This window comes from Hyperolius riggenbachi, chromosome 1 (genome assembly GCF_040937935.1).
Source record: "Hyperolius riggenbachi isolate aHypRig1 chromosome 1, aHypRig1.pri, whole genome shotgun sequence".
NCBI classification, from domain to species: domain Eukaryota; kingdom Metazoa; phylum Chordata; class Amphibia; order Anura; family Hyperoliidae; genus Hyperolius; species Hyperolius riggenbachi.
In genome coordinates this window covers 563,518,318-563,544,661 of record NC_090646.1, presented here as the reverse complement: position 1 = coordinate 563,544,661, position 26,344 = coordinate 563,518,318, and the positions used below count along the sequence as shown (strand labels likewise).

The following is a 26,344-nucleotide window of genomic DNA, read 5'->3' as shown; positions in this document are numbered from 1 at the left end:
TTCAAATAAACAATGTTACCATAGGTAAAACCCACACATTGTATTTGCTAATTTGTCCTGGTTATCTCAACATTTAAATAATGTTCCTAGTACAATGTATGGCGATAATATATTAGTTTCTGGTTTGTGTTTTTTGTTTTCTCATTGTACTCTATCAGTAATTAAAAGCCCTTATCTTCATGCTTAACAGTAATACACTCTCATGGCATACATATTTTAAAAGCTAAGTCCCTAGGGTAACTATGTATTCTCTTTTCAATGCTGTCACTTTTGTTTTTTTTTTACAAGTATTTATTTGGGGGTACAGAGTACATGAAAATAACAGTTTTATTGCTTTTCATTCAGTTTTCCGGTAAAAACAATCACATGACTTAGCCCTCAGTTGTCAAACAACACAAAATCTATTCTCTCACTTGTCACGGTTAAAATGATACCCTATATACATAATCACAGTGTTCTCCCCAGGTGCTCCACCCGCTAGTTTTGGTGACCACCCAGCTGTCATTGGCTAATCTCTTCCTCTGCTGTAAGCAGAGAAGTGCCAGCCCTGCATTCTCTCATCTTGTCCCACCCGGCTAGTTTTGGTGACCACCCGGCTGTCATCGGCTCATCTTCTCCTCTGCTGTATTGCAGAGAAGCGCCGGCCCAGCATTCTGTTATCACGCCCCACCCGGCTACTTTTTCTTGCCACCCGGCTACTTTTTCTTGCCACCCGGCTGGAAAAGATTTCTGGGGAGAACACTGTAATCAGATAGCTTATTGGGCATACAGCACACTGTTTACCACAAGTACGCCTATCTACTCCCCTGAGCTTCAGATGAAGTTTTGTGGGGAGTAGATAAGCGTAGCAAGGGATTCAAAGTGGTTAAAGGGACACTTAAACCAGAAAAAAAATGAGTTTTACTCACCTGGGGCTTCTACCAGCCCCCTTCAGCAGTCCTGTGCCCTCGCAGCCACTCACTAATCCTCTGGTCCCCCGCTGCCAGCTAGTTTCGTTTTTGCCGACGGGCCCGACAGGACTAGCCACGTGTAGCTTTCTCCGCATTCCCGATTGTAATTAGCGCTATTGTGGACCGCAACGCATACAAAAATACGTATTGCCGCATATCCATGCGTAGGTAATGCGGCAACGCGTATCTTTGTACGCTTTGCGGTCCGCAATAGCGCTAATTACAGTCGGGAATGCAGAGAAAGCTACGCATGGCCGGGCCTGTCGGCAAAAACGAAACTAGCTGGCAGCAGGGGACCAGAGAATTAGTGAGTGGCTGCGAGGGCACAGGACTGCTGCAGGGGGCTGGTAGAAGCCCCAGGTGAGTAAAACTCATTTTTCTGGCTTAAGTGTCCCTTTAAACATTCTGCACATTATGAATTTAATTAGGAATCTCTTTACATATACACACACACACACACACACACACATATACATACACACACACACATAATTTCCCTGTGTCCCACGTCCCTATGTCAGTGCTTTTGTGCTACAGCACATGTCCAGCACTAACAGCCGTTGGGACAGGATGCACGACGGGCCAGAGTGCGCGTGTGGCGGACGGGCGCAAGTACGCTGTAATGCTGCGGCAGTGACAGACCTAGAGGCTATTACTAAAAAGGGACTCAGAGCTCAAAAAATAAAGGAAATTGGTACTTACCTGGGGCTTTCTGCAGTCCACAGTAGGTCGGAAGGTCCCCCGGCGTGGTCCTGGCTCCTCTCCCGGTCCCTCCGCTGCATACAGCACCGCAGACACCCGGGCCGGGTGTCGGGCTCCCACCTCCTGAACAGGTACGCTCTTTGTGGTGACGTCGGCCGCTGCACGTCATCACACCGGCCGGCGTGACAGTACCGCACATGCGCGATTTAACCATGCATGCGCAGTACTGTCACGCCGCCCGCCGTGATTACGTGCAGCGGCCGACGTCACCACAAAGAGCGTCCCGGTTCAGGAAGTGGGAGCCCGACCCGGGTGTCGGCGGTGCTGTATGCGGCGGAGGGACCGGGAGAGGAGCCAGGATCACGCCGGGGGACCTCCCGACCTACTGTGGGCTGCAGAAAGCCCTAGGTAAGTACCAATTTCCTTTATTTTTTTAGGTCAGGGTCCCATTAAACGGGCTTAGATCAGCTATTTTTATATACAGTGGCTTGCAAAAGTATTCGGCCCCCTTGATGTTTTCCACATTTTGTCACATTACTGCCACAAACATGAATCAATTTTATTGGAATTCCACATGAAAGACCAATACAAAGTGGTGTACATGTGAGAAGTGGAACGAAAATCATACATGATTCCAAACATTTTTTTTTACAAATCTATAACTGCAAAGTGGGGTGTGCATAATTATTCAGCCCCCTTTGGTCTGAGTGCAGTCAGTTGCCCATTGACATTGCCTGTTGAGTGCTAATGACTAAATAGAGTGCACCTGTGTGTAATCTAATGTCAGTACAAATACAGCTGCTCTGTGACAGCCTTAGAGGTTGTCTAAGAGAATACTGGGAGCAACAGCACCATGAAGTCCAAATAACACACCAGACAGGTTAGGGATAAAGCTATTGAGTAATTTAAAGCAGGCTTAGGCTACAAAAAGATTTCCAAAGCCTTGAACATCCCACGGAGCACTGTTCAAGCGATCATTCAGAAATGGAAGGAGTATGGCACAACTGTAAACCTACCAAGACAAGGCCGTCCACCTAAACTCACAGGACGAACAAGGAGAGCGCTGATCAGAAATGCAGTCAAGAGGCCCATGGTGACTCTGGACGAACTGCAGAGATCTACAGCTCAAGTGGGGGAATCTGTCCATAGGACAACTATTAGTCATGCACTGCACAAAATTGGCCTATATGGAAGAGTGGCAAGAAGAAAGCAATTGTAAACAGAAAAGCATAAGAAGTCCCGTTTGCAGTTTGCCACAAGCCATGTGGGGGACACAGCAAACATGTGGAAGAAGGTGCTCTGGTCAGATGAGACCAAACTGAACTTTTTGGCCAAAATGAAAAACGCTATGTGTGGTGGAAAACTAACACTGCACATCACTCTGAACACGCCATCCCCACTGTCAAATATGGTGGTGGCAGCATCATGCTCTGGGGGTGCTTCTCTTCAGCAGGGACAGGGAAGCTGGTCAGAGTTGATGGGAAGATGGATGGAGCCAAATACAGGGCAATCTTGGAAGAAGACCTCCCTGAGTCTGCAAAAGACTTGAGACTGGGGCGGAGGTTCACCTTCCAGCAGGACAACAACCCTAAACATAAAGCCAGGGCAACAATGGAATGGTTTAAAACAAAACATATCTATGTGTTAGAATGGCCCAGTCAAAGTCCAGATCTAAATCCAATCGAGAATCTGTGGCAAGATCTGAAAACTGCTGTTCACAAACGCTGTCCATCTAATCTGACTGAGCTGGAGCTGTTTTGCAAAGAAGAATGGGCAAGGATTTTCAGTCTCTAGATGTGCAAAGCTGGTAGAGACATACCCTAAGACTGGCAGCTGTAATTGCAGCAAAAGGTGGTTCTACAAAGTATTGACTCAGGGGGGCTGAATAATTATGTACACTCCACTTTGCAGTTATTTACTTGTAAAAAAAATGTTTGGAATCATGTATGATTTTCGTTCCACTTCTCACATGTACACCACTTTGTATTGGTCTTTCACGTGGAATTCCAATAAAATGGATTCATGTTTGTGGCAGTAATGTGACAAAATGTGGAAAACTTCAATGGGGCTGAATACTTTTGCAAGCCACTGTATAAAGAACCAACTTAATATGGAGACCTGTACAACAAATAGAGGTAAAAATACAACATTAAACGGAACCTAAACTGAGAAGGATTTGTATTTTTTACTTTAAAAAAAAATACCCGTTGCTTGACTCTCCTTATTCTGTGTCTCTAATACAAGCATGCAGATCAGGTGCTCTGACTGAATTAGCTGCATGCTTGTTTCAGGTGTGCGATTCAGCCACTTCTGCAGCCACAGAGCTCAGCAGGACTGCCAGGCAACTGGTATTGTTTTAAAAGGAAACATCCATATCCTTCTCAGTTTAGGTTCCCTTTAAGTAATGATATAAAGACACACACGTCTCACTGCCTAGGGAAAAGAGAAACTGGAATATAAAAGATAGTTTACAGAGTCAAAAGCTGAAACAAGACTAACTGCAGTTTGATTCTATCCAGGCTTCTCTGCTCAGTATGTCAGTAAGTGAATCCTCCTAGATTGCTTTTGTGGTTAGCCGTCATCCACTGGCATGATGGGAAGGGATGGAGTATTCAATAGTAGTATTCCAGAGTATTAATATATCCCCCCCCCCCCCCTCCCCATGCGCTGCACTAGAAATTCTTCCATGATCTAGTTACAATATGGAGTGCCCAACCCTACTCATGCCTGTGGATGGCAGCTAGCTAGTAAAAAGTGATAGCATTGCAAATTTGAGTGTTAGTATATGCCAAATTATTACTATCTATATACATTTTGAGTGGTTGATTGGTTTTGTTCAGTGTCTTGCTACTGCTTTCATTGATGCTCTTGAAATGCAAATTTTCATAAATTTCACCATTTTGAGCCAAATTATTACAATTTGTGAACAGGTGAACGGTTGCGTTCATGATATTGTTATGGCTTTCTGTTTCAATCGGTCGTAGCATTCAAATTTAAAAGTACACTTTTTTTTTCCCCCACAAAAACCTCTACCAAATATTACGTGTGCACAGTCAAATGTTCTTTTTGAAGAAAAAAGTGGTTTTTTTTGTCTTGCATAAATACTTCAGAAATCATTTGTGAATGATCTGGTCAACAGAAGACCGTCAATAAAATGTATTTTCTGTAGCTCAGGAGGTCAATACATAAATAAGATATTGTGGTCCTCACTGAACCCGCTAAAACCGGAATCTTTTGTTTTATTTTTTTAAGGTCCCTGCATCACCATAGCCTTCAGGGAGCAGTGATATAAGCGATACAAGTTGTATAGGGTAGAGGAAAAAAAGACGTAGTATGGTGGGTAAATCTATTGTAATCTAGAGGAGCGCCGTCCAACTGGTGGCCTGCATACGGCCCGTGAGAGCTCTTGCTTGTCCGACCTGTTTACTGTATCAGTCCCCCTCCTCCTCTGGCAGGCCCACCTCTTTCTCCTGCTTGGCTCTGCCTCCCAAAGCCTGGACGTTGATGCTCTGCCTCCTCCAAACAAAAACTCTTGATCGCCTGCCACGCCATGTCTATGAAGTTGGACGGAGAAAAGAAACAAACAGTTTAAAACAACAGCACCACATAGCATCACTTTGCGTACCAATATCAATAGAGGATAATTCCACTCAGGGGGATCACAGAGTGATTCCTCTGGTGGTAGACCCTGGGTTAAGCTGCACCTCTTAACATAGTGAATGTAAGTAACCTCCGATCTGAGTATATACAATAAACCATAAATCTAAATAGTGCAAAGGAACAGTAAATGTGATTTGCAGTCAAATTACAGGAAAAAAATAAAGAGTGCTATACACAACAATGTATATACTATTAATATGCCAGAGGATGGCCTATAGATAGATGCAGTGAAGCAGCCCATAAATTGATCAAAGTGAGAAAGAGTTATGGAGGTGTGTACTCAGATACTTGCAGTAGGTACGAGCAGTGTAGGCAGGCATGGAGAGAAAGAGGATCTAAAACAGACCCTACTAGTTTCGCGGGAGTTACCCCGTTTTTCAAAAGCAGGGCAACGCCCGTAAAACTAGTAGGTGATCGCAATTTCGGTTTAAAATTGAGAGATCATTCAGGCCTAGCATATATTGACACATTTATTGTGCAATGGTTATTCATGGCATGGAGGTTTTATGTGAAGCAACTTTTAAGTGGTTTTAAATGTTCCTTGAAACACAATGCAATGTCAGATTTTGATACTTTGGATAAACAAAATTTTGGTTGTATAAATAACATTGTTGTATACCTATTCAACCTATTTCTGGAATGGTGCAGTTTTAAAGTGTACCAGAGACTAACAGAGATACAAGATTTATACATACCTGGGGCTTCCTCCAGCCCCATCCGCATAGTTCACTTACATGCCGCTGTCCTCAGCCTTCTCGCCGGTACCAGGTCCCGTAATATTTCGGCCAGTCTGAGCAAGCACAGAGCACTTTTTCCGGCGGAGAATAGTACTGCGCAGGCGCAGTATTCTCTGCTGGAGAGACAAAGGGAGCGCACTGCGCATGCGTACACCTGGCCGCGACTGGCTGACATTACGGGACCCGCTACCAAAGAGGGAGAAGGCTGAGGACAGCGGCATGGGAGCGATCTGTGCGGATGGGGCTGGAGGAAGCCCCAGGTATGTATAAATCTTATATCTATTTTAGTCTCAGGTTTCCTTTAAAGGCTTTCTTTTCTCCATCCAATGTATGCATATTTTTCACCCTAGCACGCTCACAATTATGCAGCTGAAGCGGTCAACTTTCTAGATGTCTGTGAAGTTATACAGCACTGGTCTAGACTATGAAAAGAAAAAATAGAACGTGCAATACACAGCTGTCCAAATGACAGCTGTCTAAGGGAAAATACACACACTTCCAGCCCCCTCCCAACAGAAAAAGAGCAGGAAGTACTCATTAGGGCTGCCTCAAGTGTCCCTTTTAATATAGGGAACAAAAATGGGCACTGCAACAAATTCGGGTGCAAATTGGAAGCACATCGTGCTCCTGTAACCAAGACCGATCTACGCATGTGCGGTGCAATTCTTTTGAGAACTGCACAAGCACAGAACGTTCCCGATAAACGAGAGCACGATCAAAGAGGCATATGTATGAGCATGCATGTATAGTAGCTGCTACTAGAGCTCCAGTCACAGTTTTTTGAGGGGTCAGCCAAACATAAGTTGGAGAGCAAAAGATAAGATGGGGCTCAGGGGACAACGAGGGACCTGATTGACTAAGGCCCGGTTCACACTTGCGGTTCTCTGCCAAACGGACCGGATGACCTGACCGGATCTGAACCGTACGGTTCTGATCCGGATCCGATCCGGTCAGGTTGCATCAGGTGTTCATCAGGATGCGATCCGGATCCGTTTGGCAATAGTACAAACCAAATAAAATGTTGGGGTCTGGGAGGTCAGCAGAAGGGGGACCTGTGGAATCAGGCCCTCCGCTGTTTAGCACTCACCTCCACCTCCGACATGCTGCCAACATCTCCAGCTCGTTTAAAGTCACTGCTGATCCACTCCAAAATGCTTGCCCATGTGTCCCCATCCAAAATCGCCGCAACAATCCGCATAGGAAGTGGGGTAGAACATCCGGATTTTTAGCCAGTGTGTTGTGCGCTCTCCGGTTCTCATTGCTTTGTATTGGCCGGATGGTGCAGTCCGGCTCCGCCCCGGATACGGCTGCCGGAGGAGCCGGACCAAAAAATAGCGCATGTTGGGTCTTATGCCGGAGTCCGGATCCGGACGGAACGGACGCATGTGAACGCACGCATAGGCTTTCATTGCTATGCCGTGCGTCCGTTCCGTCCGTCCCGCATGCGGTCCGGCTCCGGCACGGCGATTCCGGACGGCGCCCGCTAATGTGAACCGGGCCTAAGGAGGAGGCTGGAAGAAGGCCAAGGCAAGTAATAATACACTTTTTTGTACCAAGTGTGTCTTAACTGTAAGCACAAACCTACAGTTTAATATGGCAGCATACCCCTCACCTCTGTGATCACATTATGTGGATAACTAGCAGTCCGTTTTCACCTGTCCTCCAAACACTTGGTAATAGCAAAGCCGAAGTCAGAGATCTTGAAGTGACCATAATAATGGATATTCTGGGGTTTTCAGGTCTCTGTGAAGACAAAAAGCAGATTTCTTCTAACATTATAGCTAATAAAATACAAATTGATCTATTTTTTTTTTTCACAGCAACCTTTGCATTTCTTTTTGGCATTCTGACTGGCTACCTATATTCATATCTCACCACCCAACATAACCGATTCCAGGCTATGAGGAGAGAAAACTACGCACTGTTTGGCAGCCATTATCCCTGTAAAGGTGGGTACACACATCAGATAAAAGTCTTTGGAAAATGAAAGATCACAAACCAATTTTACCCCCTTCCATGTAGTATGAGAGCCATACCTACACAGTCTTTTCTATGGAGCTGCACTCCTCATCAGATAAAAATCTTAGCAAGATGCTTCACACACAGATGCTGTAGACATGCAAAAGATCAGTATCTGCAAAAGATCAGTTCCTGCAAAAGATCCATTCCTGCAAAATGCATTCATAGTCTATGATATCGGCAGATCCTCATACTCACCTTGTTTAACAGACATTCATCTGCAGATCAGACAATCATCTGGAGATCCAACCTGGTGGATCTGATCTGCAGATGATTGTCTGTTAAACAAGGGGTGTATGAGATCTGCAGATATCATAGACTATGAATGCATTTTGCAGGAACGGATATTTTGCAGGAACTGATCTTTTGCAGATACTGATCTGTTGAATGTGTACAGCATCTTGCAAAGTGTGAGAAAACGCGGAAAAGCCGCCGCGTCTGCTGAAAGCAAGGCGGCTGATTCCGCGTCCAACGCGGCGGTTTGCACGCGTAGGCATGCGTCTGGTAGTGTGGCAGAACGCGGAAAAGCCGCCACATGTTCTAATAGCAAAGCGGCTGTTTCCGCGTCCAAGGTGGCAGTTTGTACGCAGCAGCGTGCCTTTGGAGTGGCTGGGTCTGTTAGTCCACATAGATGGATGAAGAGCTACGCGCGGGCCAGAAGTTAGGACCTTTATACCAGCAGGGGAAGTGTCAGCTGATCAGGACGATCAGCTGATTCCTGCTGGACTCATGATTGGCTGAGTGGCTCGGGAGGGGCAGCAGAGTTCAGCTACTATACAGTATATTCTGCTTGTTTGTCAGTTGCTGGTTGTCTGCCATTGCAAACACTTTGTGGAAGCATTCAGACCATAGTCAGATCCTTACAGTGTGTTTGAACCAGGAGGACTTAGGAATTCACACTGAGCCAGATTACCTTGTACTGTTTATTTGTTAGACCAGTTCCAGGGTGTTGAGATCAAGGCCCTCACACCCCAGACTAGGAATACTGTATATCTTCTGTGTATTCTCTAGCATAGTTCCAGGGTGTTGAGATCAAGGCCCTCACACCCAAGACTAGGGAACTGTATTGTCTTTGTGTTATATTCCAGACTAGTTCCAGGGTGTTGATGATCACGGACCTCACACCCAAGACTAGGGAATTGTATTATTTATGTTATGCTCCAGACTAGTTCCAGGGTGTTGTGACTACGGACCTCACACCCAGACTAGGATTGTGCTATTACTGTATTACATTAGCCCAGTCCAGGGCAATACCTTTCATATTAGCTGCAGGGCTTCCTGCAACCCAGCCTCGGTCCCTTGCCCAGGGGTCCACAGGCTACAGGAATATCACCCACAGTCAGGGGTGAATTCCTCAGGAGTCTTAGGCCGCCAGCTCCTCTGGTGGTCTCCACTCAGAGTTGTTACTGTTGCACCAAACACTCTCACTATTCTGGTGTCCAGAGGTTAGCAATACATCTGTATTATCGCTGATTCTGCAGATCATCGATAATCAGGCATATATCTGCATTCTTGGTGGTTCTGCAGATCGCCAATAATCAGATTCTCTCTGCGTGCTGACACCAATCGTTACACAAAGATTTCTATCTGATGGGGAGTGCAGCTCCATAGAATAGACTGTGCAGGTATGGCTCTCATACTACATGGAAGGGGGTAAAACTGGTCTGTGATCTTTCATTTTCCAAAGACTTTTATCTGATGTGTGTACCCACCTTTAGTGCAAAGATTTCAATCACTCACACTGTCCGGTCTTGGCATTCAGCCACATTTACTCATAACTGTCATTCCTCCAATCTCCCCCTTTTTCCTCTTCACATTATTTAACCTCCCTGGCGGTAAACCCAAGCTACGCTCGGGCTAGCCGCCGGGAGTATAGCGCGCAGCGGGTGGATTTTTAACCTCCCTGGCGCTATGATTATTTTCGGATTTAGGGTCTTAAAGCCATGAGCTTTTTTTTTTTTTTTTAACAATCTTTCAGACCTTAAAAAACAAGAAAAACAAAAAAACAGAGATCTGCAGCAGCTCCTGCATATACAATGAGGTGCGAAAGTTTTGGCAACCTTGTTAGTTAATTTTCATGATTTTCTTGTATAAATCGTTGGTTGGTACCATAAAGAAAAAAAAAGTATATCATATAGGAGACAGTGATATTTGAGAAGAGAAATGAAGTTTATTAGATTTACAGAATGCGTGCAATAATTGTTTAAACAAAATTAGGCAGGTACATAAATTTGGGCACCACAAAAAGAAAAACAAAATCAATATTTAGTAGATCCTCCTTTTGCAGAAATTACAGCCTCTATAAACACTTCCTGTAGGTTCCAATGAGTCTGGATTTTGCACCATTCCTCTTTACAAAACATCTCTAGTTCATTCAGGTTTGATGGCTTCCGAGCATGGACAGCTCTCTAACTCACACCACAGATTTTCAATTATATTCAGGTCTGGGGACTGAGATGGTCATTCCAGAACATTGTACTTGTTTCTCTGCATGAATGCCTTAGTGGATTTTGAGCAGTGTTTAGGGTCGTTATCTTGTTGAAAGATCCAGCCCCGACACGGCTTAAAGGGACACTTAAAGAGACACTGAAGCGGAAAAAAAATTATGATATTATGATTTGTATGTGTAGTACAGCTAAGAAATAAAACATTAAGATCAGATACATCAGTCTAATTGTTTCCAGTACAGGAAGAGTTAAGAAACTCCAGTTATCTCTATGCAAACAAGCCATTAACTCTCCGACTAAGATGGAGAGGGCTGTTATCTGACTTTTATTATCTCAACTGTAAGTGACCTGTTTACTTTTTCTCTGCTAGAGGAGAGGTCATTACTTCGCAGACTGCTCTGAAAGACTCATTTTGAATGCTGAGTGTTGTGTAATCTGCACATATTATAGATTGATGCAATGTTAGAAAAAACACACTATATACCTGAAAATAAAAGTATGAGAATATTTTCTTTGCTGCTAATCTTCTAGTAATTATTCATAGTACACAACCAATTCACTATCATATTTTTTTTTTTTTTTCGCTTCAGTGTCTCTTTAAGCTAGGGAAAAAAAAAATTTTTTTACTCACCTGGGGCTTCTACCAGCCCCCTGCAGCAGTCCTGTGCCCTCGTAGCCACTCACTAATCCTCTGGTCCCCCGCTGCCAGCTAGTTTCGTTTTTGCCAATAGGCCCGACAGGACCGCCCATGCGTAGCTTTCTCCGCATTCCTGACTGTAATTAGCGCTATTGCGGAACGCAACTCACACAAAGATACGCATTGCCGCATTACCTACGCATAGATATGCGGCAATGTATTTTTGTATGCATTGCGTTCCACAATAGCGCTAATTACAGTCGGGAATGCGGAGAAAGCTACGCGTGGCCAGTCCTGTCGGCAAAAACGAAACTAGCTGGCAGCGAGGGACCAGAGGATTAGTGAGTGGCTGCGAGAGCACAGGACTGCTGCACGGGGCTGGTAGAAGCCCCAGGTGAGTAAAACATTTTTTTTTTCTGGCTTAAGTGTCCCTTTAAGCTTTGTCCCTGATTCCTGGACATTGGTCTCCAGAATCTGCTGATGAGTGGAATCCATGCGTCCCTTAACTTTGACAAGATTCCCAGTCCCTGCACTGGCCACACAGCATGATGGAACCACCACATTTTACTGTAGGTAGCAGGTGTTTTTCTTGAATTGCGGTGTTCTTTTTCCTCCATGCATAACACCCCTTGTTATGCCCAAATAACTCAGTTTTAGTTTCATCAGTCCACAGCACCTTATTCCAAAATGAAGCTGGCTACCTCAAGCAGCTCTGTTTGTGCTGTGGGCGGAGAAAAGGCTTCCTCTGCATCACTCTCGCATACAGCATCTCCTTGAGTAAAGTGTGCCGAATGGTTGAACGATGCACAGTGACTCCATCTGCAGCAAGATGATGTTGTAGGTCTTTGGTACTGTTCTCACCATTCGCCGGTTCTGTTTATCCGAGGTTTTTCTTGTCTGCCACTTCAAGCCTTAACTTGAACTGAGCCTGTGGTCTTCCATTTGCTCAATATGTTCCTAACTCTGGAAACAGACAGCTGAAATCTCTAAGACAACTTTCTGCATCCTTCCCCTAAACCATGATGGTGAACAATCTGTCTTCAGGTCATTTGAAAGGGGGTCTCAAGACAACATGTTGCTACATTTCAGAGAAAATTAAAAAAAAAAAAAAAAAGAAAAAAAAAAAAGGGAAACCTACAATTGACCCCCTTAACCTCTTGCCGACCAGGGGATTTTTCAGTGATCGGTGCTGCGTGGGCTCTACAGCCCGCAACACTGATCAGGAGTGCAGCAGGGCGATCAGACTACCCCCTTTTTTGGGGATGTCCTGCTGGGGGGTCTGATCGCCGCCGGCTGCATTTGCTTAGCGGGGGGGCGTCTTCAAAGCCCCCCTCCACAGCGTTCTCCGCCGTCTCGCCTGCTTCCTCCCTCTCCCTGTGAGCTGCGCATTGAAGGATAGGCTTCAGCCTATCATATGCCGGCGATCCCCGGCCTTACAGCAGCGCCGTATGATGTAAACAGCGGGGATTTGTTCCCCGCCTGTTTACATTTTGCCGGCGAGCCGCGATCGGCGGCTCTCCGGCTGTTCACGGAGACACCCTCCGTGAACTGACATGGAAAGGCTGCTCTATCGTTTCCATGGTAACCCGCAGACGACCAGTTTACGCCAATCGGCGTTAGCTGGTCGTCAAGAGGTTAAATACTCTCTCATAATTGGATTCACCTGTGTAAGTAGGTCAGGTGTCACGGAGCTTAAAAAGCCAATTTGAGTTCCAATAATTAGTTCTAAAGGTTTTAATAAATAACATGACAACAGTGCCCACATTTATGCACCTGCCTAATTGTATTTAAACCATTATTGCGCACTTTCTGTAAATCCAATAAACATTTCACTGTGTGTCTCCTATATGATATATTTAACTGACATTTTTTATCGTAACATCCAACGATTTATACAGGAAAATCATGACGATTAACAAAGTTGCCCAAACTTCCGCATCCCACTGTAACTCACTCAGGCATAGGATTACCAATCTGAGCTGTGTATTTCTGTCCCAAGCCTGACTCGGGATTACCGCTAAGGAGGTTAATCAACTCCTGGGGGATACAGATGTCGGTAGCTGTTCTCCTTCCTGTCCTCTGAGGCTCTGAATTGCTCTGGTGAGATCGCCATCAGTGATCTCGCTACAGAGTTACACCGTCACCTGGAGGGCGAAGGGAAAATTGCAGCGCTGGAGCCCAAGGCGGTGAGTGAGAGCCAGAAACTCAGCATGATAATTCTTCCACTTCTTGGTGGCTGTCTTATAGGCCTCTTTTCCACAGTCTGTTAATAGGCAGTGAAATGCTTCTCAAACTCTCACAACTTCACTGCTGCCCAGTAACTGCTTGCTGCTGCCTGGTAACTGCTTGCTGAGCACACATCTCAACAGTCCGTCGAAAAGAGGCCTTAGTGAACTGAAGTGTGATTCCTGTCTTACACTTATACCTGCAATTTTCAGCCGCATTGGAATATTAGTGAATTTGTATTTTTTTTTTTTTGCAATTTAAGCAAAATTTTTGGTTTCTAATTTTACTTTTGTTTGACCACGCATTTAATTGATTTTTTGAATGCAATTTTCCTGTGCATATCAATTTACATGACAATGGGCTCTATTCACAATGAGTTACCGCATGCGGTAATGTATGGTGTGAAAAATACCTACCAAAATATCTCCTTTTTGAAATTCACAATTTTTCACCCTAAATTACTGCTTGAGGTAAAAGTGCGGTAAAAAATGCAATTTTCTTCCTCCAAACTGAGATTCTTAAAGAGACACTGAAGCGAAAAAAATGTTATGATATTATGATTTGTATGTGTAGCACAGCTAAGAAATAAAACATTAAGATCAGATACATCAGTGTAATTGTTTCCAGTACAGGAAGAGTTAAGAAACTCCAGTTATCTCTATGCAAAAAAGCCATTAATCTCTACGACTTTCAAAGTCGTGGAGAGGGCTGTCTTCTGACTTTTATTATCTCAACTGTAAGTGAACAGTTTTCTTTTTATCTGCCAGAGGAGAGGTCATTAGTTCACAGACTGCTCTGAAAGAATAATTTTGAATGCAGAGTGTTGTGTAATCTGCACATATTAGAGAATGATGCAATGCTAGAAAACACACTATATACCTGAAAATAAAAATATGAGAATATTTTCTTTGCTGCTAATCTTCTAGTAATTATTCATAGTACACAACCAATTCATTATATAATTTTTTTTTCGCTTCAGTGTCTCTTTAACCACTTCCCGACCGCCTAACGCACAGAGGCGGCCGGAAAGTGGACCCCGCAAGGACCAGCTCATGCCCAAAGGCGGCGGTCCTTATAGGGGCATTGGCAGCACGATCGCGTCATTCATGACTCGATCGGGCGCCGGCGCCTGGCTCCGCCCCCTTGCGCTGTAACCCGCCGGCCGTTCGGAAGCGCCGGCGGGTTACTAGCACCCGGATCGCCGCAAACAAAGTGTAAACATTACAAAGTGTATTATACAAAGTGTATTATACAGGCTGCCTCCTGCCCTGGTGGTCCCAGTGTCCGAGGGACCACCAGGGCAGGCTGCAGCCACCCTAGTCTGCACCAAGCACACTGATTTCTCCCCCCCCCCTGCCCCAGATCGCCCACAGCACCCCTCAGACCCCCCCTCCCCCCCCAGACCCCTGTTTGCACCCAGTCACCCCCCTAATCACCCATCAATCACTCCCTGTCACTATCTGTCAACGCTATTTTTTTTGTTTAGGTCCCAGCTACCCCCTGGGGACTCCTGATCACCCCCCCACCCCTCAGATTCTCCCCAGACCCCCCCCCCCGTGTACTGTATACCTCTATCCCCCTGATCACCCGTCAATCACCCCCCTGGCACTGCCACCCATCAATCAGCCCCTAACCTGCCCCTTGCGGGCAATCTGATCACCCACCCACACCAATAGATCGCCCGCAGATCCGACGTCAGATCACCTCCCAAGTGCAGTGTTTACATCTGTTCTCTACCCTAAACACCCACTAATTACCCATCAATCACCCCCTATCACCACCTGTCACTGTTACCCATCAGATGAGACCCTAATCTGCCCCTTGCAGGCACCTAATCACCCGCCTACACGCTCAGATCACCCTCAGACCCCCCCTTATCAATTCACCAGTGCAATATTTACATCTGTTCTTCCCTGTAATAACCCACTGATCACCTGCCAATCATCCCCTAGGAATGCCACCCATCAATCACCCCCTGGCACTGCCACCCATCAATCAGCCCCTAACCTGCCCCTTGCGGGCAATCTGATCACCCACCCACACCAATAGAGCGCCCGCAGATCCCACGTCAGATCACCTCCCAAGTGCATTGATTGCATCTATTTTCCCCTCTAAACACCCCCTGAGACACCCATCAATCACCTCCTGTCACCCCCCTAGCACTCCTATCCATCAGATCAGGCCCAATACAACCTGTCATCTAAAAGGCCACCCTACTTATGACCGGTTCCACAAAATTCGCCCCCTCATACACCACCTGTCATCAAAAATTGCAGATGCTTATACCCCTGAACAGTCATTTTGAGACATTTGGTTTCCAGACTACTCACGGTTTTGGGCCCATAAAATGCCAGGGCGTGATAGGAACCCCACAAGTGACCCCATTTTAGAAAAAAGATACCCCAATGTATTCTGTTAGGTGTATGACGAGTTCATAGAAGATTTTATTTTTTGTCAAAAGTTAGCGGAAATTGATTTTTATTGTTTTTTTTTTCACAAAGTGTCATTTTTCACTAACTTGTGACAAAAAATAAAATCTATGAACTCGCCATACACCTAACAGAATACCTTGGGGTGTCTTCTTTCTAAAATGGGGTCACTTGTGGGGTTCCTATACTGCCCTGGCATTTTAGGGGCCCTAAACCGTGAGGAGTAGTCTAGAAAACAAATGCCTCAAAATGACCTGTGAATAAGACGTTGGGCCCCTTAGCGCACCTAGGCTGTAAAAAAGTGTCACATGTGGTATCGCCGTACTCAGGAGAAGTAGTATAATGTGTTTTGGGGTGTATTTTTACACATACCCATGCTGGGTGGGAGAAATATCTCTGTAAATGGACAATTGTGTGTAAAAAAAAAAAAAAAAACAATTGTCATTTACAGAGATATTTCTCCCACCCAGCATGGGTATGTGTAAAAATACACCCCAAAACACATTATACTACTTCTCCTGAGTACGGCGGTACCACGTGTGGCACTTTTTTACACCCTAAGTGCGCTAAGGGGCCCAAAGTCCAATGAGTACCTTTAGGATTTCACAGGTCATTTTGCGACATTTGGTTTCAAGACTACTCCTCACGGTTTAGGGCCCCTAAAATGCCAGGGCAGTATAGGAACCCCACAAATGACCCCATTTTAGAAAGAAGACACCCCAAGGTATTCTGTTAGGAGTATGGTGAGTTCATAGAAGATTTTAATTTTTGGCACAAGTTAGCGGAAAGTGACACCATGTGAAAAAAAAAAAAAGACAATATAAATCAATTTTCGCTAACTTGTGACAACAAATCTTCTATGAACTCACCATACTCCTAACTGAATACCTTGGGGTGTCTTCTTTCTAAAATGGGGTCATTTGTGGGGTTCCTATACTGCCCTGGCATTTTAGGGGCCCTAAACCGTGAGGAGTAGTCTTGAAACCAAATGTCGCAAAATGACCTGTGAAATCCTAAAGGTACTCATTGGACTTTGGGCCCCTTAGCGCACTTAGGGTGCAAAAAAGCAGGGCTGTGGAGTCGGTCCAAAAATCCACCGACTCCGACTCCTCAGTTTAGGATTCCACCGACTCCGACTCCTCTAATTTGCATATTACAATTTTGTTGATTAAAAGTATGTAACATGAAATTTGTCTCTTAACTGCCAATGCTTAGGAATTTTACAAGACAACTGAAGTGAGAAGGATATATAGACTACTATATTTATTCCCTTTAGACTAAAACTAGTCCTTGGTAAGAGTACTTGTAAAAGGTACAAACCGGAACAAAGAACATCTATCAGGCCCTAGGCAATGTAAGTGTGGGTACATGTAAGAATGATGTGCAGGTACTCTGCAGGGGAATGAGGAGATTGTAAACAGACAACACCTCTGTGTTCAATGTGCACAGCATTCTCAGTGGATTCCCTGCAGCTCTGTGGGGAGTGCATATGTAGAGTATAGTACTACTGTGTAACAAAGTAAACCTGAGACAGATGAAATTAAAGTTTTATACATACCTGGGGCTTCCTCCAGCCGCCTTCAGGATAATCAGTCCTTCGTTGTCCTCCTCCACCACCTGGATCTTCTGCTATGAATCCAGGTACTTGAACCAGTCGGGTGTAGTGCGCATGCACACACTCCGCCGCCAGGAGCATACTACGCCTGTGCAGCACTATTGCGCAGGTGCAGAATGTTCCTGGCTGTGGGAGCGGCATGCGGCCGGACAGCGCTGACTGGCTGAATTACCAGGACTCATAGCAGAAGATCCGGGTGGTGGAGGACAGCGAGGGACTGATTAGCCTGAAGGGGGCTGGAGGAAGCCCCAGGTATGTATAAAAACTTTACTTTTCATCCGTCTCAGTTACCCTTTAATTTGTAGTCACCAAACCAAATTTTAACAACATATCAAATTATTTGATTTCATCAGCAAAGAGAGTGCGTACATTTGCATAAATCAGCATCAATGCAGAATTATTTCCATCTCATTGACCATCTCTATTAGTGACACAGCTACACATCAGGCTTTATTTTTACAGCATAGATGTTATTTAGTATATATAAGAGATTCCTGTGTACACATCATATATACAGTCAATCAGATATGTATATCTGACCTTAAAAATACGGGGACTGCTTTATTGAAGCAGCACAAGTAACTCATTTTGATTGGTTTATTTCATTTTTGTGGACTAAGCACAGCTATTACTGTATATATACATTATTTTTAATGACTATTATCTGAGAAATAGAACATTTTATCATATTTTCTATTTTAATTACAGTTACAAATTCATTAGGAGTCGGAGCATTTTTTCCCGACTCCAGGCACCCAAAATTGCCCGACTCCACGACTCCACAGCCCTGCAAAAAAGTGCCACACATGTGGTATCGCCGTACTCAGGAGAAGTAGTATAATGTGTTTTGGGGTGTATGTTTACACATATCCATGCTGAGTGGGAGAAAGATCTCTGTAAATGGACAATTGTGTGTAAAAAAAATTAAAAAATTGTCATTTACAGAGATATTTCTCCCACCCAGCATGGGTATGTGTAAAAATACACCCCAAAACACATTGTACTACTTCTCCCGAGTACGGCGATACCACATGTGTGGCACTTTTTTGCAGCCTAACTGCGCTAAGGGGTCCAAAGTCCAATGAGCACCTTTAGGCTTTACAGGGGTGCTTACAAATGCCAGGACAGTAAACACACCCCACAAATGACCCCATTTTGGAAAGTAGACACTTCAAAGTATTCAGAGAGGGGCATGGTGAGTCCATTGCAGAATTAATTTTTTTTTTGTCGCAAATTAGAAGAAATGGAAACTTTGTTTTTTGTCACAAAGTGTCATTTTCCGCTAACTTGTGACAAAAAATAATATCTATGAACTCACTATGCCTCTCAGTGAATACTTTGGGATGTCTTCTTTCCAAAATGGGGTCATTTGGGGGGTATTTATACTATCCTGGAATTTTAGCCCCTCATGACAGGGGGTCAGAAAAGTCAGAGATGCTTGAAATTGGGAAAATTCACTTTTTGCACCATAGTTTGTAAACGCTATAACTTTTACCCAAACCAATAAATCAGGGCTGTGGAGTCGGAGTCGTGGAGTCGGGCAATTTTGGGTGCCAGGAGTCGGAGTCGGGAAAAAATGCACCGACTCCGACTCCTAATGAATTTGTAACTGTAATTAAAATAGAAAATATGATAAAATGTTCTATTTCTCAGATAATAGTCATTAAAAATAATGTATATATACAGTAATAGCTGTGCTTAGTCCACAAAGATGAAATAAACCAATCAAAATTAGTTACTTGTGCTGCTTCAATAAAGCAGTCCCCGTATTTTTAAGGTCAGATATACATATCTGATTGTGACTGTATATATGATGTGTACACAGTAATCTCTTATATATACTAAATAACATCTATGCTGTAAGAATAAAGCCTGATGTGTAGCTATGTCACTAATAGAGATGGTCAACGAGATGGAAATAATTCTGCATTCATGCTGATTTATGCAAATGTATGCACTCCCTTTGCTGATGAAATAAAATAATTTGATATGTTATTAAAATTTGGTTTGGTGACTACAAATTAAAGGGTAACTGAGACGGATGAAAAGTAAAGTTTTATACATACCTGGGGCTTCCTCCAGCCCCCTTCAGGCTAATCAGTCCCTCACTGTCTTCCACCACCCGGATCTTCTGCTATGAGTCCTGGTAATTCAGCCAGTCAGCGCTGTCCGGCCGCACCCCGCTCCCACAGCCAGAAACATTCTGCACCTGCGCAATAGTGCTGCACAGGTGTAGTATGCTCCTGGCGGCGGAGTGTGTGCATGCGCACTACGCTTGACTGACTCAAGTACCTGGACTCATAGCAGAAGATCCAGGTGGTGGAGGAGGACAACGAAGGACTGATTATCCTGAAGGCGACTGGAGGAAGCCCCAGGTATGTATAAAACTTTAATTTCATCTGTCTCAGGTTTACTTTGTTACACAGTAGTACTATACTCTACATATGCACTCCCCACAGAGCTGCAGGGAATCCACTGAGAATGCTGTGCACATTGAACACAGAGGTGTTGTCTGTTTACAATCTCCTCATTCCCCTGCAGAGTACCTGCACATCATTCTTACATGCACCCACACTTGATAGATGTTCTTTGTTCCGGTTGTACCTTTTACAAGTACTCTTACCAAGGACTAGTTTTAGTCTAAAGGGAATAAACATAGTAGTCTACATATCCTTCTCACTTCAGTTGTCTTGTAAAATTCCTAAGCGTTGGCAGTTAAGAGACGAATTTCATGTTACATACTTTTAATCAACAAAATTGTAATATGCAAATTAGAGGAGTCGGAGTCGTGGAGTCGGTGGAATCCTAAACTGAGGAGTCGGTGGATTTTTGGACCGACTCCACAGCCCTGCAATAAATACAGGCTGAATGGGTTTTTTTTTATTTTTTATCAAAAACATGTTTGTCCACATTTTTCGTGCTGCATGTATACAGAAATTTTACTTTATCTGAAAAATGTCAGCACAGAAAGTTAAAAAAAAAATCATTTTTTGACAAAATTCATGTCTTTTTTGATGAATATAATAAAAAGTAAAAATCGCAGCAGCAATCAAATAGCACCAAAAGAAAGCTTTATTAGTGAGAAGGAGCCAAAATTAATTTAGGTGGTAGGTTGTATGAGTGAGCAATAAACCGTGAAAGCTGCAGTGGTCTGAATGGAAAAAAAGTGCCTGGTCCTTAAAGGGACACTTAAGTCAAACAAAAAAAAAATGAGTTTTACTCACCTAGGGCTTCCAATAGCCCCCTGCAGCTGTCCGGTGCCCTCGCCGTCTCCCTCCGATCCTCCTGGCCCCGCCGGCAGCCACTTCCTGTTTCGGTGACAGGAGCTGACAGGTTGGGGACGCGAGTGATTCTTCGCGTTCCCAGACACATTAGCACCCTCTATGCTGCTATATGGTATATGATATATGTTATAGCAGCATAATGGCGCTATTGTGGCCAGGAACGCGAAGGATCACTCGCGTCCCCAGCCTGTCAGCTCCGGTCACCGAGACAGGAAGTGGCTGCCGGCGGGGCCAGGAGAATCGGAGGGAGACGGCAAGGGCACCGGACAGCTGCAGGGGGCTATTGGCCCCAGGTGAGTAAAACTCATTTTTTGTTTTTTTACTTAAGTGTCCCTTTAAGGGGGGTAAAGCCCGCGGTCCTCAAGTGGTTAAAGAAGATGTGTGATGACATCACAGCACATTAAAATAAACATATTACTGTTTCCCCCGTTATCCCCCCCTCTTCAATTCTATTTTCACCGTTCCCCACTGCCAATAAATAACTTATCTCCTCCCTGCTGTCAGCCTTACTCCAGGGGGGCAGATCTTCCCCCTGCTAGCTGGAACACACAGAAAAGTCAGGGATGACTCATCAGATAAGGTGCAGCAGGGGGAGGGATATGCAGATAGCAGGGAGGAACAGCTGCTGTATAGTCTGCCTCTTCCTGCAGTACAATATCGTCTAACTAGACGAATACCATATTTTTCAGACTATAAGTCGCCCCCAGGTTTAGAGGACAAAAATCAGGGAAAAAAATGACTAAACCTGGTACGTCTATGGTGCAGGGGCATCTTGTAGACCTTTTCCCCCCAAGCTGTCTCCATCTAAGCTACAACACCCAGATACACTACATTAACCTCTGCTGACCCCACTAGCTATACTACACTACACTACACATCCCTGCTGGCCCACCAGATACACTAACTGTTCTACACTTACTCCTGTTAACACCACCAGCTACACTAGTCTATCCCCAGCTGACCTCAGCAGCTACACTACACTCACCCCTGCTGACCCTCCCAGATACGCTAACTACACTACTGCTGTCCAGACCTTCGCCACCTTTCAGCTTCTCCCCCAGGTCCGCTGGCGCAATCTTGTACAGCTTTTTAACAGGATCCAAGCCTCCACTTTCCTCACGGCCAGTACAGCCAGGCGTACTGTGTACAAAGTTGCAGCCAAGTCCCAGTGGTAGCTAGCCGGAGCTCCGCTGCCCTGCTGTTTCTCCCCCAGCTCTCCTCGCTGCCACATTGGCTCTTACAGCGCATCCGGGGTCACAAATCTTCACTGCTGGGCACACATCACTGGCACCACAGGCAGAATGTTAAAAGATGCTGGCACTGCAGGCAGCATATTAACAGATTGGAGAGGATCATGCTGGAAGGTAGTGTAAGACCCGTCACTCTATTGCCAGCTAGCCATGCCCCCCACCCGCACTCTGCATCGTACATTCGCACTGACTTTCCCCCCTGTTTTGGGGGAGAAAAAGTGCATCTTATAGTCCGAAAAATACGGTAATTAGAAAGGAGCAGGAGAGAGACAGCACATCTGTTTCTAGACAAGACGGGAAAAACATTTGTACTTATGACAGGAACATCTCTTCATTTAAATTGCTTTTGAAAAAGGGCCACAAAACCCCTTTACTTGAATCAGGGTGCGAAACTTGATGTTAAGGATTTTTTTTATCACTTACAAATGGCAGGCGAAAATTTTCACTTCTCTACTGGTGACCTTAAGGGCTCGTTTCCACCATAGCGAATCCGCATGCGGCGACGAGATGCGGATTCGCTTGTTACACTGAAGTGGCCGGGGCTGTTTCCACATGTGCGGCGTGCGGGAGCGATTTGGCGGCGGGCCAAATCTGCACGACGGGACCCACAGAATTCGCCTGCGTCGAGAATCCGTGCGAATCGCCGCTAATGTATTTAATAGTAAAAACGCATGCGTTTGTTACATGCGATTTCGCACCTTTTTCAATGTTATTTTGCCCTGGCAGTGTCATGGTTAATTTCGCATGGCACCCTGCCATGCGAAATCGCACGCGAAATCGCGGGTAAAACCGCATGTGGAAACGCATCCGCATGCGTTTCTACAAGCGTCGGAATGCCGGCGAAATCGCGTCGCAACAGTGGAAACGAGCCGAGCCTTTTGAGCTATACGTAGAAGGATGCAGAGGATGAGTGTGTCTAATCGAGGGGTGTGAAACTCAAATACAAAGTGAACCAAAATTGAACACTGGGACTTAGTCAAGGGCCAGCCTCAATGGGCTCTATTCACAATGACTTACCGCATCCGGTAAAGTACTTGCGGGAAATTAGCGACCAAAACAACGCCATGTTGACATTCACAAAATTTTCCACATGTTTTTTTCCAAATGCTGAAAAAGTGCGGTAAATGTTCGGAAGCAATGCAGAAAAAGTTCTGCAAAAGTCGGTATTTTCCGCAACAAATCCAAATTTTCAAAAAAATTAAGGCGCATTATATCTGCGTTAAGTACCGATTTTTTATCACCTACAAGTAGTAGGTGATATATTTTGCTTCCCATTGATTTGAATGAAGTCTGGAGGCTTAAGTGCTGTGCTTGCTGGACTTTGACTTTTTTTTTTAACAATTTTTCATGCGACCTTTTTACCGCATGTTTAAAGGCTGTTTAGTGAATGTGGAAAAAATGCGGAGATTATCGCTGGCGTTAATTTTGCGGTAAAAAAAAATCCTTTACCGCATGCCTCATTGTGAATAGAGCCCAATGTCTAGCGTCCACCTTCCTCCCTTATAAAGTTCCCTGTGTCTAAAGGCTTCCCTCCAACTCCTATACAGTCCTGCAGTGTCTAATGGCCCTCCACTATACAGTTTCCCAGTGTATAGTGGCCCTCCTCCCTCCCCTATACAGTTTCGTGGTGTCTAGTTGCCCTCCTCTATACAGTTCCCTGGTGTCTAGTGGTTCTCCCTACCTCCCCTATAGTGCTTTGGTGTTTAGTGCTCCCCCCGGCCCCCACTGTTCTCGGGCTTCACCGCCAATATAGCTTCCCTGGTTATACAAATCCTGCAATATATCTCCAGTGCATCTACTTCCTGCTTTAATGGAAGCAGACATTAACATCCTGGGTTTACAAATTAGCTGCTCTGCTGAGGCGCCCAGATGGCACAGCTGAGAGCTCAAATTACAGTTGTGATTAGTCACAGATAAAAGGGAATTAGACAGGCTAAACTCTCCAAATACACACAGGGTGTATTTCTATACATTTTCCTTCTGTCCTGTGCAAGAGTTCACGTCCACTTAAAATGTGACAGGCTATCCTGGGTCGTCTCTGTGTAATTGGTGGCAAGCATATGGGCTGCCCTACTGTGGTCAAAAAAAAGCTTTATTTCCACACATCTTACTGACCAATTACTGCGAAATTACAAACACTTAACACATTTACCGCAAAATGTCACCGCACTTTTATCAAACATTAATAGCAAGTAAATCACACTCTGTAATTTTTTTGTGAATACTCAAAAAAAATTTGGTAGTGATCACTGGAGGTAATTTTGCGACGAAAAGTGTTACCGCACATGTTATTGTGAATAGAGCCCAATATATCTGATTAACTTCAGACAGAATCAGATGTGATTTTTATATTACAAACAATTTTTTTTTCAGCATTCCAATCAACTTACATTACAGATAGTCACTGGTTAATGAACAAGATAGGGAGTGTAGGTTCGTTCTTAACCTGAATCTGTCCATAACTGGAAACACTGCCATCTCTGTCCCTGTACCTCCAGTGCCCCCCCCCCCCCCCTTCTGTCACCCTTAATCCCCAATGCCTTCATCTAAAATGAGAAATTTGCATTTTGAGATATGCTCATTTCTGTAGCAAAAAAAAAAACAAAACAAAACAACAACAAAAAAAAACACCTTCCCAAATTCCTGTTGGCACCCCATATGGCAGCACAGCAAAAATTAGGGGACATACAATAACCTATTTTAGATTTTTTTTTTAAAAAAAAGGGCGGGGGTTAACCTATATATTTGGGGCACTAAGTATTTTTAGGCAATTTTTGGGGCAGGATGTTACAACCCCTTTTCAGGGTGCCCTTCTGTCCCCCTGCAGCAAAATTTACCGTATGTTCATTGGTTTATAAATCATTTTTCTTTCACATTTTCTGCCTCTTCGTATTAGCAGGTCGCTTGTAAGTTGTTGTACTACCTGTATGCGGAAACCCCTGCCCCCTTCCCCCCCAAAAAAACCCACATCAAAGTAGTTTGGGTTTTCAAATCTAATGCAATGCCATTGACCAGTGGCGTAGCTAAGGAGCTGTGGGCCCCGATGCAGGTTTTACAATGGGGCCCCCCCAAGCACTCTATACATAACAATTCATACAGTGCACCAAAACGTGCCAATGGCAACTACAGTGTCAGAGGTGCTAGAAGGGGATGGGGAGCAGCTTGTTAATGATTACTACTATTCAAAGTATCTATAGAAGTGATTATTATGAGCACAGGACCAATAGAGAGCTAATACTGTAGTTGAGGGATTGCCCTTCAGGGCCCCTCTGGCCCAAGGGCCCCGATGCGGTCGCAACCTCTGCAACCCCTATTGCTACGCCCCTGCCATTGACTTGCATTGCCTGTGTAGCACTGGGTCACTGCAACCATACTGCTGGCCAAGATAATACAGCACTTAGCAGACAGGGCCTGGTTCAGTAAACAGAGTATGCAAACCCTGCATGCAAGATTACACAATCCCCACTGCAAACACATCCCCAGAAAACCTATCAACAGGGTGCCCAGCAAGAATCATAATTAGCCGCAAATACTCCCAAAACATGCAAAGTGTTTATGCTACAAGTATGTAGCATTTAACCCCCCCCCCCCCCCCTATTAAAAAAAAGCCACACAATATTCGCCCAATCATCCATATCACTGCCAGGAAGATTGCCCGGGTGACAGGGAGCACCTTTAAATAAGCAGCACACGCCTTCCAGGCGCCTCTCATCCTGCAGTGTCCAGCGGAGCCGCTTAGTTCCCGGCCGCGCGCCATCCAGTCTACAATAAAGTTCCAGGTGATGCGGCCTGGCACGTATCACTCCGCATCTCTTAATCTCATAATGGAAATTGGACAGGCTGGGAAGCTGATCGCTCCGCTGAACACTGCTGTGACAGTCTCCGACAGCAAGCATGCTTCCATTCTCACGAATGAAAGCCCAGATGCCAGCGGGGCAGTTTTCATACTTTTCTCTCTAAAGTCCCGCGCGGAGGAACTCTGTCAGTGCCCACATTCACCATCTTCTGGCGGGAAACCTGACCGCGCTAACCTGTGCGGAGACAAGTGACGCTTCTGGGTGGGGCTTCACTAGTCCACATCACCAGGGGGAGAAGGCTATAGTAAACGTGCAGCCCTGTGGCGCTACCAAAAGTGATGTGACTGCAGCAGATGGGCGGGCAAAGCAGCACTAGCCCGAGAAGCGAGTGTTGTGTTTCTACAGGAGCGGGCTTCCAGAAAATGGCCACACACGAAGGGCTAAAAGGATTCTTAAAAAATTCTCTCATTTGACATAGAAGCACCGTGTAGCCAGGTGGCACGTGCTAAATTAGGTTGGCTCTGGAAGTTTTTCAATCTTGCAAATAGTGTTTTTCAGGTTTGGTTCTGACTTTTCTTATGTCTGTGTAGC

General features: G+C 44.9%; 1 long non-coding RNA gene across 2 annotated transcripts in view; it reads right to left on the bottom strand.

Moving 5' to 3' along the window:
- LOC137557556 (uncharacterized) overlaps positions 1-25,993 on the bottom strand; it is a 44,902-nt gene extending 18,909 nt beyond the window's left edge. Inside the window, exons 1-3 of one of the 2 annotated variants that reach the window (XR_011029591.1) lie at positions 25,905-25,993; positions 7,662-7,792; positions 5,114-5,206 (exon numbers count right to left, since the gene is read on the bottom strand). This is a non-coding gene — a long non-coding RNA (uncharacterized lncRNA). Of the gene's footprint in view, positions 1-5,113; positions 5,207-7,661; positions 7,793-25,629; positions 25,718-25,904 lie in introns of those variants that run through there. The other variant, XR_011029590.1, reaches the window with a different exon arrangement.
- Between the last annotated feature and the right edge of the window lie 351 nt (positions 25,994-26,344).